Genomic DNA, 14,279 nt, shown 5'->3' on the forward strand with positions numbered 1-14,279 from the left:
CATAACTTTATAATAGTTTGCTCCCATGCTAAATCTGCAATGCCAAAATTTCTATGAAGCCACAAACATAATTTTTTCTCAGAAATGTTTAGAACATTTTTACCAATGTTTAGAACATTAGTAAAGCAAGAATATCAGCTATAATGTGTCTTAAATAATAAACTCTCATCTCAGTTTTGACTCCATGGAAGTGATAACTATGTTCTTTTCCCTGTGACCTTACCGAAAGGAAGGGGTAGTGGTCTTTCTGAGTTCCTATTTTGTAGTGACTATATTAATAATTATCAGCACTCCATTCTCAAAGCCTAATAAAACCTCGTCTTAAAATATCATGGCACTAAATGTGATATTTCAATGTGAATAGCATGAGTAAACTCAAACATCCAGTTTTCAAATATCTAGAGCAGTGATTTTCACATTTTTTATACAAAATAGTGTGCTCTCTCCAAATCTTTTTATCTTTCCTTTGCTCTTGCTTTGTCCTATGAATTACTCCTCTATTCCATTCACTGTTTAATTTTCACCTGTGACTTGCTTTTAATATTCTGAGGGCTCATAAGAGTCCCTATGAGTCCCTATTTAGAACATTGATCAAGACAATTCAGCATCTTATCCATATATTGACACAAGAAAGGTCAGTTTTCTAGAAGATCCCAGAGGAATTGGAATGTTAAATATATATATATATATATATATATATATATATATATATATATATATAATCACACTTATCTTTATACATTTATAAGAGACCTCTTCACTCTATCACCCTTTATATAGTATGATATGTTTCTCTGGAATAATAGTGCTTCATATAGATAGATCCTTAGATCTTAGAGATTCTTCTAGTATCTAGAGGTTCTAGATTATTGGCATCTAGAGTTCATTGAATTCCCTCAGTTTTCTGTCAGAACAGTCTCAGATGAGATAGAGCACGATTTGTTAAAGCACCTATCAAAAGAAATATTATTTTATCTTGACTTTCTCTGCCCTAGGTAAATCTGGGACCTGTGATTTCTGCCAATAGAAGAAACAAACTATGAAAAATGTCATAAATTTTCCTACATGAACCATGATGTTCTGGTTTCAATTTTACATTGTATATAAGGGACTCTTACTGGTCTCTATATTTCTTATTAGAAAAATTATTCCATGTATTTTAATCAAATTGTTGTTCTATGAACATATGATTTCCCATAATTCTGTCTCTATGAGCAAATGGAACTTTTTTTGTAAACTTCATTCATTTAAAGTAATGAAAATTTATCATTAATAAAACTATCAATTTAATCTTGTACAAGATTTAAATTAAATTAAATTTATTAAATTAAATTTATTAAATCAATTTATTTATTTTATAATTTATTACACTTATAACATTATAATATCTACTTCTGTCAAACCTTGATATATCATCTTTTCATCAGATTTAAAATATAATATGTGTGTTTGCATCTGTATGGGTAAAATGGATAACTACCAAGATCTCTAACACTAAGATCTCTAATTACAGAGACAGATTTTGTCAACCACCACTGAGCAGAACATTTCCTGGCATCAGAAAAGGATCTTGGGGTTCGTCAATGAGTGTGTCTGGAGCCTGTAGTCATTCCCGTGACAATATGCTTCAAGAGTGGAGAAACCCAGTATGTTTTAATCCAAGGGGGTTCCCTTTCTAATTTCCCCAATACTTACTATGCTATGCAAAAAAAAAAAAAAAAGACACAAAACTTTGCCACACTAAAGCTCCTTCCACCCCACCCCTTTTTTTCCCTTTCTCTCATTGCATTCATTTTATTTGGTGTTTATTTTTTCTGTCTGTGCCTGGCTGTTAATTTTTTCTTTCTTTTCTTTTTTCCTTTTCTCCTTTTAAAATGATATTGATAGGTCCTAGACAGAACCCTCCCAGAATTCTTTTTTTCTTTCTTTTTCTTTTTTTTCCTTTTTTTTCAACAGAACCACAGGACTTCAATCATCTTGTTTTGCCTCATGAATGGATGGGGGATAAAAAGTGGATGGTACCAGGAGCAAACAGTCATATACATTGAGTGGAAATGAAATGATCTGACCCAACACCAAACACAAAATCATCACCAACAGAATCAAGATACCCCAATCTACATCAGGTTTTGTGTTTTTTTTACAAAAGGGACCAGCTACACTAGCCAATCAGGTGCAAAGAGGGGAGGTATGGGATGCATACTGGGAACAGGGGTGGAGGGAGGATAATTCTAGTGATGGGAATGGCCCTAATTCACTGTCGCTTAAATATAAAATATATATAAATATATATTTATATAAATATAAATTTATATAAATATAAAAGTGAAAGACTTGTAATTCACATTGGTCACAAAAATAAATTTAAAAACCCATAAAGGATAAAATCCAATTTTAAATAATTTTGTATATATAAAATATTAGGATAGATTATTGGTTATAAAATTCCATGAGAACTTGATTATAATTAATATTAATTTTATTTATTATTATTTATATTATATTATTTTTATTATTTATTTATTATTTATTAAATTATTATTTATTTTATTTTATTTATTTTTTATTTAAGTATTTTTTCTTTTTTTTGTAATGGTTTTTATTTATTTTTTTTCAAACAGAAAAAGCCATTTTAATCACACATATACATTCATAGGACTTTAAACAAAATGTAATATAAAATATAAAAAAACCAAAACCCCACAACAACAAAAAATTGCATTTACTTGTAAACTGCTTAACAGCTGGTGGGTTGGCTGACAGGGCTGCCCAAGAAAAGCAAAAGCAGATATAATGAGGTACATTTTCAATGATTAACCACCACAGATCATGTGAACTGCTCTAGCAGCCCAGTCACCTGTTCCCCAATCTCGCCTCCTTAGAGATAAACCAGGGCAGTCCTCCCATGAATTGAGGGCTCCAGCTATATCGATAAGCACCTCAAAGAACAGACAAAACAAACAAACCAACAACAACAAAAAAAAAACAAAAAAAAACAAAAACAAAAACTAAAACAAACAAACAAAAATCACGCCATGGTCTTGAATTAAGAAACATGGTATAGCACATAACGAAAGAGAAGAAAGGAAGAAAGAAAAAAAAATATATAATTGGGGACAACACTTTCAATAATCGCACCCAAACAGAAAAATCGACCAAAAATAGATAAATAAATAAAAAATAATAATAACAATAATAAATAAAGGTAATATATATATTTATATAAAAAATAACCAAGATTTTGTGCTTTTTGTATTTGTTTTTTTCCCTCCTGCCCTGGCACAGTAAATATTAGGGTCATTCGAAAAGGAATTCACTTGGCCTAAGAGATATGGGGTTTCTCTGTCCTTGGAGCATACTGTCATGGGATCAACTCTAGACTTTGCTCATGATCAGGATCCTTTATTTTCCCGATGGTGTTTTGTTTTTTTTTTGTTTGTTTGTTTGTTTTTTGGTGTGTGGAAGACTTCTGCTCTATATTTAGAGGTCTCAGTATCTGCACAGATCCTGAGGTGGCACTTATGATGAAGTCAGTCTTTGTGGTTCTAGAGGTTCTGTTACGTCAGTGTCATTTTAATCCATCTTCTGTGGTTGGTGGTCTTGGTCTTTGCACTGAACCTAGGGTGGCACCTAGGATAGCGTCTTTCTTTGTGCTTCCAAAAGCCCCATTCCGTTACAATTGTCTCTGCCAGACCTTTGGGACTGGGGATCATGATTATTGTGCAGGTCATAGTTCAAGCCCTAAACTAGGGCTTTTTTATTGGTCCCAAGATGTATACAGTCTGGTCGTGGTTCTTGCAGCCAGTCATCTGCAAATCCCGATCTTGGTTTTTGGACTTACCAAAGGGTGCCAAGACTTCTGGTTTTGTCTTGTTGTTAGTTGGTAAGGTAGGCTAATCTGCTCTAAGGTCAAGATGTTCGCATTTTCCTCGTTGTCAGGATATCATGTTAGAGCTGGGCCTTGTTGTTAGTCCCGCCGTATCAAGGCTGTCCCGGATAAAGTTTGTTTCCTGCAGCTGTTGTGAAGAGCTGTGCCGTTTCTATGTCGGGGATCAAGGGTTCAAGGCTGAATGAATGGTATCTAATCACCTGAGGTCTAAGTTGATTCCACATGACATATTTTCAAGGCAGGAGATATCCCCATATTGTAAACAACTATGAGTTCCTATCTCTAGTAGATAGGAGCTCTTTTTTTTTTTTATATGTAAGATTTCCCCTTTACTTAGTGTGCCTTTGCAGGGGGAAGTGGTGCTACATTATAATGTCTGTATATTTGTGGGTGGATTGATGGGATAACCGAAACAGGTCACATACCCAAAAACGAGGGGAAAAAAAAAAGGGGAATTAAAAAAGTATGTGCTCACCATATATATAGGACAAAAACGAGGGGAAAAAAAAAAGGGGAATTAAAAAAGTATGTGCTCACCATATATGTAGGACAATCATTTAAAAAAGATTAATAAATAAATTAAAAACAAAACAAAACAAAACAAAAACAAAACAAAAAAAAGAAAAAAAAATAAATAAAAATAAAATAAGTTAGCGAAGTTTTTAAGGAACCAAAGTGGTGCAGAGGACTACCTTACATTTGGGGGAGAGCAGGTATTTTTTATTTAAGTATTTTTAAAGAACATTAAACCCAATGACATATAAAGGTAGCAATGCTAATTATAAACCATAAACTGGGCTTTCACAGAAAGTTTTGCTTTACAGTTTGAAACTGTCATATAACTTTAAGTAGTGTTTTAGTTATAACACTATAAAAACAAGGGAAGATTAAAGGACATCATTAAATGTAAAAAAAGGGGGGGAAATACCTGCTTTTCTAATTATGTGAACCATTAACTATGAAACCATTGAGGCATTAAAGCTATAAAAGTGGATGGAGAAATGTATGAAAAATAATAAAAATCAACAGATTTCAAAGATAAATATAAATTTAAAATATTGCAGAGAAAACTAGTTCAAGCTGATTAAAAACAAGAAGAATTTATTTTGTCTATTTCTCATACCATATTTTAAAATATATATGGTCTGTATTATCATTATTTAGAAAACCTATAAAAATAGTTAATTTACTAACAATCACTTGGCATAAAAGGACCTTGACAAAACGAATTCTTTGATATGTAGTTAGAAAAAAGGATTCAAAAATCTTATTCTATTAGCATAATTTTTTCTTTCCTTTTGCAAAAGAAGTAGCCAAAATGTCATGTTAAAATTACTATATCAAAAATATGTCATGTCAGTTACTGATAACTTTAGGTAAATACAGTCCTAGAATTCATATATGTCCCCTCAATTTTATCTTTTTGAAGCAAATAAAACTGACATTTATAACTATAGATTGCAAATTAGTTTGATCATTGCGAAACATTTTAATAACAATAAAATGAAAATGGTAGGAAATTTTATATTGAAATGATTATTCTTAAAAGGGAAATATCAATAAGGAGAGAAATAAGAGAGAAACCAATTGCTTTATTTAAATATGTAAACTGAGATAGTTATCTAAAGTACCTTAAAAACAAAGAAAATGGCCCTCTAAATAGGTGTTCTGAGACCAATTTCTCCTGTTGGTAGATGAGGTTCCCAGAAAAACAGCAAGCACTATTTACACAACAGAAAATGTCTAACTCAACAATTCAACTCAATTCTAAAACTTATCAGAAATAGCATCAGTATCCATAAGTTAGTTTCACTTCTAGAAGATTGGCCTTCTTCCCCTATACTAGACACCTATCACTAATCCAGGTTGAGTATATTTAAATTGGTTTAGAGTTTGATATTTTCCACAGTTATCTTCTTTGGCTTCAGTTACCATTTGCCTTTTCAGTGCTTCTTTGCCCACTTGAACTCGACTAATATAAAATACTTGTTCTGAACTCAATTACAAATAACTTTTAAATCACAGTGTATATGTGTGTATGTATATATACATGTATATTTTTTCCACACAACTGGTAGAAACATGTCGTTTACTAGGTCGCCAGTTTGTTCTGAATAGATATATTAAGAAGAATCAGGGCAAAAAATCCAACAAGTAATATATGGTGAAAAGGCATGGATCTTCCATGTCTTCTCAGATACTTTAATCTTCTAGTGCTCCAATGTTTTAACTGGAAAGGAAGCTGTGAGCCTATGGTGACATGGTTCATTATCATCAAAAGCATATCTCCTATACAGGTCCCAAAATTAGTTCAGTAACAGCAAATTTGTTGATGTTATCAAACAGTAAGCTTTCAGTGTTTTAAGCCTTATGCAGAATTCATAATACATTGTTTATGCCTGCTGTAAGTATAAACAATATAACATGCTCAATAATCTAAAAGTTAATAACCATGTCTACTCTCCTAGCTTATTTATTATATATACCATTTAAGTAAGAACATCCTGTATTTATCTTTCTCCTTCTTTGATTTCTCCTAGAATAATTTCTTTCCAATTCATGTTGAAGCAAAAGAAAAATTTATTTTTCATATATTTTAGGAGTATTTTATGTACATGCAAACTAACTTATTTATCTCATATTTTGGGACAGTTGAATTGCTTCCAGATCTTGACTATTGTCAACAGTGTTATAGTAAGTTCAGTTTCAATGTTTTATTTAGTGTTTTGGGGATAGTTACCTAGGAATATAGTTTTGTCAAATAATACTTTTTTTTTATAAATTTCCATCTTTTACCAGAGACTAAGATGAAATTTATAGCAAACTGAAGTTATCACAAGACAAGTTCATATTGCTTTGTATTGTCAGCATTTTTGAGATCTTTTTGGTATATGTAATTACCATCAGTGTGATATAATAGCTCATCGTTAATTTATTTGCATTTTAATGCTAATGAGTGATAACAAAACTTTTATGTGCCTATTAACCTTCCATATACCATATTTGGAAAAGTATCTAGTCAGTTATTCTCCCCAGTTTTTGATGGAAGTAGTTATTTTTTTATTGTTGGGTACTTTCAGTATTTTCTGAATTCATTTTATGTACTTGATACTAGTTAGTGAGCTGTATGGTTTGTTAAATTTAATTTATATAATATAACATCTTTTTATTTTAGCAATAATATTTTTCATTAGCATGCTTTTTAATGCATTGTATGAATCTGGATCAAACATCCAACTCTTCCTTTCATTTTGAGTTCACTATTGTTCACAGTGTAAGATATTAGTTCAATTTTAATTTTTTGCATCTGGTTAATTAATTTTCCAACATTGTTTATAAAAATGACTAATTTCTCCAATTTATTATCAGCCCTATTATCATAATTTACCTGTTCTTATATCTGACAGTTTATTTCTGCGAATGTCTAAGAAACTTATTGATTCTGATACACTTTTAACGCTGCTAATTTATTTATTTATTTATGTATTTATTTATTTATTTATTTATTTATTTATTTATTTAGTATTTTGGACCACATCTGGTGATGCTCAGGCGTTACTCCTGGCTATGAGCTCAGAAATCGCTCCTGGCTTGGGGGACCATATGGGATGCCAGGGTATGGAACCGAAGTCCGTGCTAGGCTAGTGCCAGCAAGGCAGACACCTTACTGCTCCGTGCCATCACTCAGGCCCCAAAGCTGCTAAATTCTTCTTGAATTTCTATTTAAATGATGTAACCGATGAGGAGAATCCAAGCTGAAGTTTCCTACCGTAATAATATCTTGTGATTGTCACACATAAGGTCTGTGATTGCTTTTGAAACATTGATGTCCCTTCATTTTGTACATTTATATTAATAAGTATTAAATATAATCTTAGTGATCCTTTGATATATATTATCTGTAATTCTTACTCTTTTTGAAAAAATGTTAACTCCATTTTGTCTTGTATAGTTATGAATATAGGTTTTATGCCTATGCCACAGGGTATTAAAACAAAACATTCCCAGCAATACTACACCTAATGGTTAAGAGGTCAATGGTTTAATATATGATCTCAGCAATGTTATGTCATGATGCTAATTCCCAAATGTTTTTTGTTTATTTATTTATTTATATTTATTTTTAATTTTTGAGTCATATCAGCAGTAATTGGGGATTACTCTTAGCTCTGAGTTCAGGTGTAAAGCAATCATGAGTGCCAGGATAGAACCCAGGGTGTCCACATGTAAAACAAGTGTGTATTTTTGCACCTGTCTAATCAGATGTAATTTTGTACCTGCCCCTTCTCAACATGTTTTAAAGCTACCAGCCTTGTGGTGAGAAGTACTAAGAATAAAACTCACATTGTCACACATATCAGATACATGATCCTGATGTTAGAGCTTCCTATGGTCACCCACTGTTTACATTTTAAGGCTTTTATTTGATTCAATTGTTTTATTACCTTTTACCATAAGCCTATGTTTATCACTTAAATTCAAGTGGGTCTTTAGTGAATAGAAAAAAGTTAGATTTTTCTTTTTGAACTATGTGACCATTTTATGCCTTTTCATTACAGTTCAATCAATATTGCCATTTAGGGAAATTTTGTAAGGTGACTTATTGCCTGTTTTCAATATGAATTTTGGGAGGCATTTCAATTTGTCTTTGTTTTATTTTCTATTTCTTATTTTATCCCATAATTTTTATAATCAGATTTCTGTATGTTCAACAACTTCGATTGGACTCATATTTTTTGGTTTTAGTGTTCTTGTATTTAGGTTACCAAGAATTTAATACCGAAATTTCTAATCTCATATCCTTATTTAAATTTAACACCTTTAAGTATAGAGCTCTTTCTAGAATACTTTTTTTTATCTCCTTTCCCATTTTGTAGCTTGATACAAATGGAGGTTTCTTTTTCTTACAAAGATCATTTAGCATTTAAACAAACTTATTTTAGAAGCCATCAATTGCTTTATTATTATGTGCATAAAGTACTTTTGTCACTTATTATAATCCATATAATAAAGTAATCTTTTTTGGAAATCTTTGCCATTCAACACTATATGTATTCAAAAGAATTTTAAAAACCCAGGAGCTGGAGAGATAGCATGGAGGTAGAGCTTCCATATGGTCCCCCGTGCCTGCCAGGAGCGATTTGTGAGCAGAGATCCAGGAGTAATCCCTGAGCACTGCCGGGTGTGACCCAAAAACAAACAAACAAACAAACAAACACCCCACTATACATAGTCTCTTCTTGCCTATACTTTGAATCCAGTTGATAGATATTCCATGAGTGTTTTAGGGGTTCCTTACATAAAGTTTTTGTTTTCATCTTGCTAACTTTTAGTATCTACTCTTTATAGCTGATACCTGTTATGTTAGTTATAAATTTTTATTTTGTCCCCCAATTCACAATACAGACCAGGCAAAGGGCCTGAGTTGAGATGTATATGGGGTGCATTTACTGTACCTCCTCTTTTTATACAGTCAGTGTAAAGAACACAGCCTGTGGTAAGAATTAGGAGGCCTTTTCTTTTCTTTATATATATAATATATACATATATATACAGATATATATGTAAAATATATGTAAAATCCTTCACCAGTGCAACATTCCCATGACCAATATCCCAAGTGTCCTTCCTCCCCACCCCACACCGGCCTGCACTCTAGACAGACTTTCTAATTTTCTCATTCAGTCACATTTTGTTATGATAGTTCTCAGTGTAATTATTTCACATGATCCATTATTATTACGTATCACTATTCATACTATCCAGCTATATCACTCCTAGGGATATATCCTAGGAACACAAAAATACAATACAAAAATCCCTTTCTCACACCTATAGTCATTGCAGCATTGTTTACAATACCCAGACTCTGGAAACAGCCTAGATGCCCCTCAATAGATGAATAGTTATAGACACTATGATACATATACACAATGGAATATTATGCAACCATCAAAAAGATGAAGTCATGAAATGTTTTTAAACATGGATGCATATGGAATCTATTATGCTGAGTGAAATAAGTCAGAGGGAGAGAGATAAAAACAGAATGGTCACACTCATCTATGGGCTTTGAGAAAAATGAAAAAAATTTGTGTAATGATTCTCAGAGACAAAATAGAGGAGAACTGGAGGATCTAGCTCCTAACATGAAACTCATCACATGGATCGTTTAGTGCAGTCACAGAAATAATTACACTGAGTTATAAGGTTTTTAGTGTTCTTCTGTCACGTTTATTTTGTTAGAAACTCTTTGCTGTTATACATTTAGATATAGAAATAACTCCATTTTAGACTAGGACATTAGCCATATTTCTTTGAGAATATTTTTCCACTTTTCTTTCCTTTGAGGAAACAACTGACATCTGAAGGTCTATCTTTTTAATGCTGTGTGATACTTGTTTTTACCTTCATATTTTTAAAAATCATTTTTATATTTTTATTTTTATTGGTCTCTTCTACATTATTCTTGAGTGCATTGCTTCAGTCTTTTGTTTCTTTCATACTACTGTCGAGTCCACTTTTTTTTTATCAAGTATAGAATTTATTAGCTTCACTTTGAATGTTTTGGTTAGGATCTTTTTCTTATATTTTATATTATAGTTGCCTTGTTTTTGTAAAAAAATGTCTCTTTATTAGAGGTAAAAGATAGTACAATGGGTAAGATGCTTGCTTAACTTGAAGTCAAGACTGCATTGCTGCTTAGGATCCTTGCACCACATATGGTTCCCCAAGAACTGCTAAGCATGTCTACTACCCTCAAGAGAGTTTTATTTATTGATATTTTTATTATAGTAGTATTGCTTAAATGATTATTTGGAAGCCTTCATTGAGGTTTGAATGTTCTGATGTGTTGTGGATTCTTCTTAAACTTTTCATCTATTGATGTAAATGAATAGCTCTACATCTTTATTATGTCTTATGCTGTATGAGAGTTAGTGGTTAAATTTAAAGTCTAATAATGCCTAGATAGAATTTAGGAGTTATTACTTTCAATTTAAAAACAGTGGCTATGAATGAATTTGTGTGGAATTTGTAATAAGTAAAGTAAAATAGATATATGTATAGACATTATCAATGTCACATATTGGCATATAGATATGTATATCTTAGACAATATAGAAATATCCTGAAAATATCCATTTTTCTGAAAAAAAAATAAGCTGTTTCTTAAAGTTATGATAATCATACAGCATTAAACATTTGATTTTGTAATGACCCTTAACTGATTAGCTTGAAGGACTAAATGGAATAATCTCATAATTAAAAACACAGTTACAGAGTCCTATCCATAAGACATTAATGAGTAACATTGAGTGATGAAAAAAATTAATGCACTGACCAATTTAAAATGAATTTATAATCAGTTGACATATATACCCAATTGATTGTTTTAAAGTATCAGTGGTCCATTCCCAAATTAAAATTTCACTTTTGTGAAAGTACTCATTTTTGTTATTTGCTTTTACTGGTAAATTTGGAAGTAGTAATTGGTATTGAGTTAGGAAATTTATATGATCACGATGGTATAAGAAAATCTAATGTATTTTTATAGACATGTAATAAATAAGAAAGAAATATTTAGGTTTATCCTGTTATAATCATTAATTATTTTTTTAATTTTATAAGAATTGAATAGGTTGTTTCAGGTATTTTCATATGCTCTTTTATCTGATTTCCAAATTAATATTTTATTTTCATATTTTGTTTCTCTCTTTCTCTGTTTCTCATTCTAATTATATTTTGCTGAATAAATTATGAATAGATTGCTTAAAATAAAAATTTTAACACTTAAATATATTATGTAGTTTTTTTATAAGAGGTAGATATATTTTAGGACCATTTTGCAAATATTAAAGTCAAAATTTTATATTTATTTAATCTATTGTCTAAACTAATTTATTCAAACATTTCTCCAATTGCCTCTCATTTTTAAATTACTAATTTAGAGTAATTTAATAAACTTTATTGTCATGCATAGCTAATATTATTGATTATGGAATAGCATCTTCTTTTAGTATTAACTTAAACATTGATTTTTGTGTAAAGTTAAATTCTAGAATAATGTTGGCCATTTTTTCTAAGATACACCTTTATTTCATATATTATATATATTGTTGTTGTTTTGGGCCAGGCAACTGAGCTCAGGGGTTACTCCTGGCTCTGCATTCAGGAATCACTCTTTAGCAGGTTCTTGGAACCATATAAAAAGCTGAGGATTAAACCTACATTAGCCCCATACAAGGAAACACTGTGCAATCACTCTGGTCCCTATTTTCTTACTATTAGACTTGAGTCATGTGATTTTGGCAGAATAAAGTGGCATTTCAGTACTTTTTAGTGTATCATACACTGTAAGCATGATAATCATCAATAATTTTAAAAAGTACCATCCTTGCATTTTGAAAATTATTTTTTCTAACTTTCCAAAGTATATTTATTAATTTTTCACTTGTGAAAATATGTAAGAAATGCCAATAACATGCCTGACACCATATATATAATAGATGTGACAAAGGCTTCAGAGTAAGTCATCTAATATTATTATAACTAATGAAAGAATCACATGAACATTAGTGAACATTAATAGGACTGTAAGTAACTGAGCAATGAAAGGCAGGATGTGGAACATTCTATAAAAGGACACCTAGAAATATGCAATTTATCACCTTGTAAAATTAGTTAAACCAGCCTTTTTTATTCTGATAACTTCTGAAATTGCTATCATGAAATAGCTGTCATTAAATCAGTTTTTTTTTCATTAGTCACATTGTGTATTAAAGTTAATAAAAATATTATCAGTAGGATTGTTTTTTAAAAAAACTTATGATGCTTAAAATAGTGCACTGAATATATAGAATATATTCCACATTGCCACAGTTTTCAAAATGTATTAGTTTATGTTTTTGTATCAGTAAACTTAATATGAGTGAAATAGACTGTATATTGTTATTCTTGTTTTGAATCATATGTATATTTATAAACAGTTTAAGTTCATCAACTCCAAATTACTTGCTAATTGACCATAACTGATCGCTTGAAATTTTTATTTAACTTTCCACTCTTTATTCTAGAGTTATTATCTAATTTAATCTCTAGATTAATCTACAAACTAGAGCAATACTCATAAAGATAAAAACATGTAGAAAGAGCAAGTAACTGCTTTAACATTCCATTATTTTATATATTAAAGACTCACGACCTTAAAGAAAACCATATTGTGTTTTTAAAATTTGGGAATCCTGTTGGCAGAAATTGTCTACTTTTTAGGGTATAATTATATCTGATTATTACTAAAGTTTGAAAGAAAAGAGGAACACAATCCTCCAATTAGAGCACAATTGTATCTGAAATCTTAGAAGTTAAGTCAGAGCTCTATAACTTACAACTTATAACTACCAGAGTGGGTGCTTTCCATATGAATTTGGTTAATCTGTTGCAAATTATTGTAATTCCTAATAGATATGTGAGCTTCGGTGAAATGTATAGTTCAGTGACTAAGGTTAAACTTTAAAGTTATGCTCTTCTAAAGTCTAAGTTAAAAATAATCATAAAGGTGAAAGGTTTTAAGGTATTTAATTTCCTTTTCTGCCTTAAAAATAGGAAATAGAACAAACACTAGATACATTTCATTAATTTCATAGTTCGAGTAAATGCTTTACATACAAAGGAATGTGAAATGTCAGATTCTATCATATAAATGTTAGTAAAAGAAAGCATTTCACCACATGACCATATTTAAAACGTAGCACAGATAAGTGCACTAAACATTCAACTAGCTTATGTGTGGTTATTTGACTAATTATTGAAATGGAAATATTAACTTTCATTTATGATGATACAGACCCTGCCTTTATATAATACTTATTTCTGGCTTTGATTTGTTACATCTTTTAAAGTACAATATATAGCAAAGAGTATTATGGTTTCTTCCTATATTCTAACCTCAGTAGTTAATATTCTTTAGATGGTGAGACATGTTGAATCAGTAGGCAGCTCACAGTTTAAAACAACATGTGGTTGAATACTTAAGGAAATTAGAAATTAATTATGTAGCTCAAGATTCAGGATTTTTCACAAAAACCTTCAAATTTATTGTGATATGAAGTATTTACATTATATGCTTTTTCTCTTTAAAATCATGTTTTATTTCCATCTCACTATATATGAATTTTTATGCCTTCGTGAACCCAATAAATATTTGCCATCTATCTTTTCTTGTGCTATATGATAGCTTACAGTCCATAACGAGATTGAAGTCGGTCTATATTTCTATTTCAGTAACACTGCAAAAATAATTAACACTGTGAAAGTTTCAGGCTAACATTTACCACTAAAGCCTGCATTATACGTTTTTATTTCAGCATTGTCTTGACTTTGCTACCACTTT

The 14,279-nt window shown here is 30.7% G+C and overlaps 1 non-coding gene across 1 annotated transcript; it reads right to left on the bottom strand.

Moving 5' to 3' along the window:
• Positions 1–9,270: 9,270 nt before the first annotated feature.
• Positions 9,271–9,403, bottom strand: LOC126021095 (small nucleolar RNA SNORA51). The gene has a single exon (XR_007499707.1). It is a non-coding gene; the product is annotated as a small nucleolar RNA SNORA51 (small nucleolar RNA).
• Between the last annotated feature and the right edge of the window lie 4,876 nt (positions 9,404–14,279).

Source organism: Suncus etruscus, chromosome 10 (genome assembly GCF_024139225.1).
Source record: "Suncus etruscus isolate mSunEtr1 chromosome 10, mSunEtr1.pri.cur, whole genome shotgun sequence".
NCBI classification, from domain to species: Eukaryota; Metazoa; Chordata; class Mammalia; order Eulipotyphla; family Soricidae; genus Suncus; species Suncus etruscus.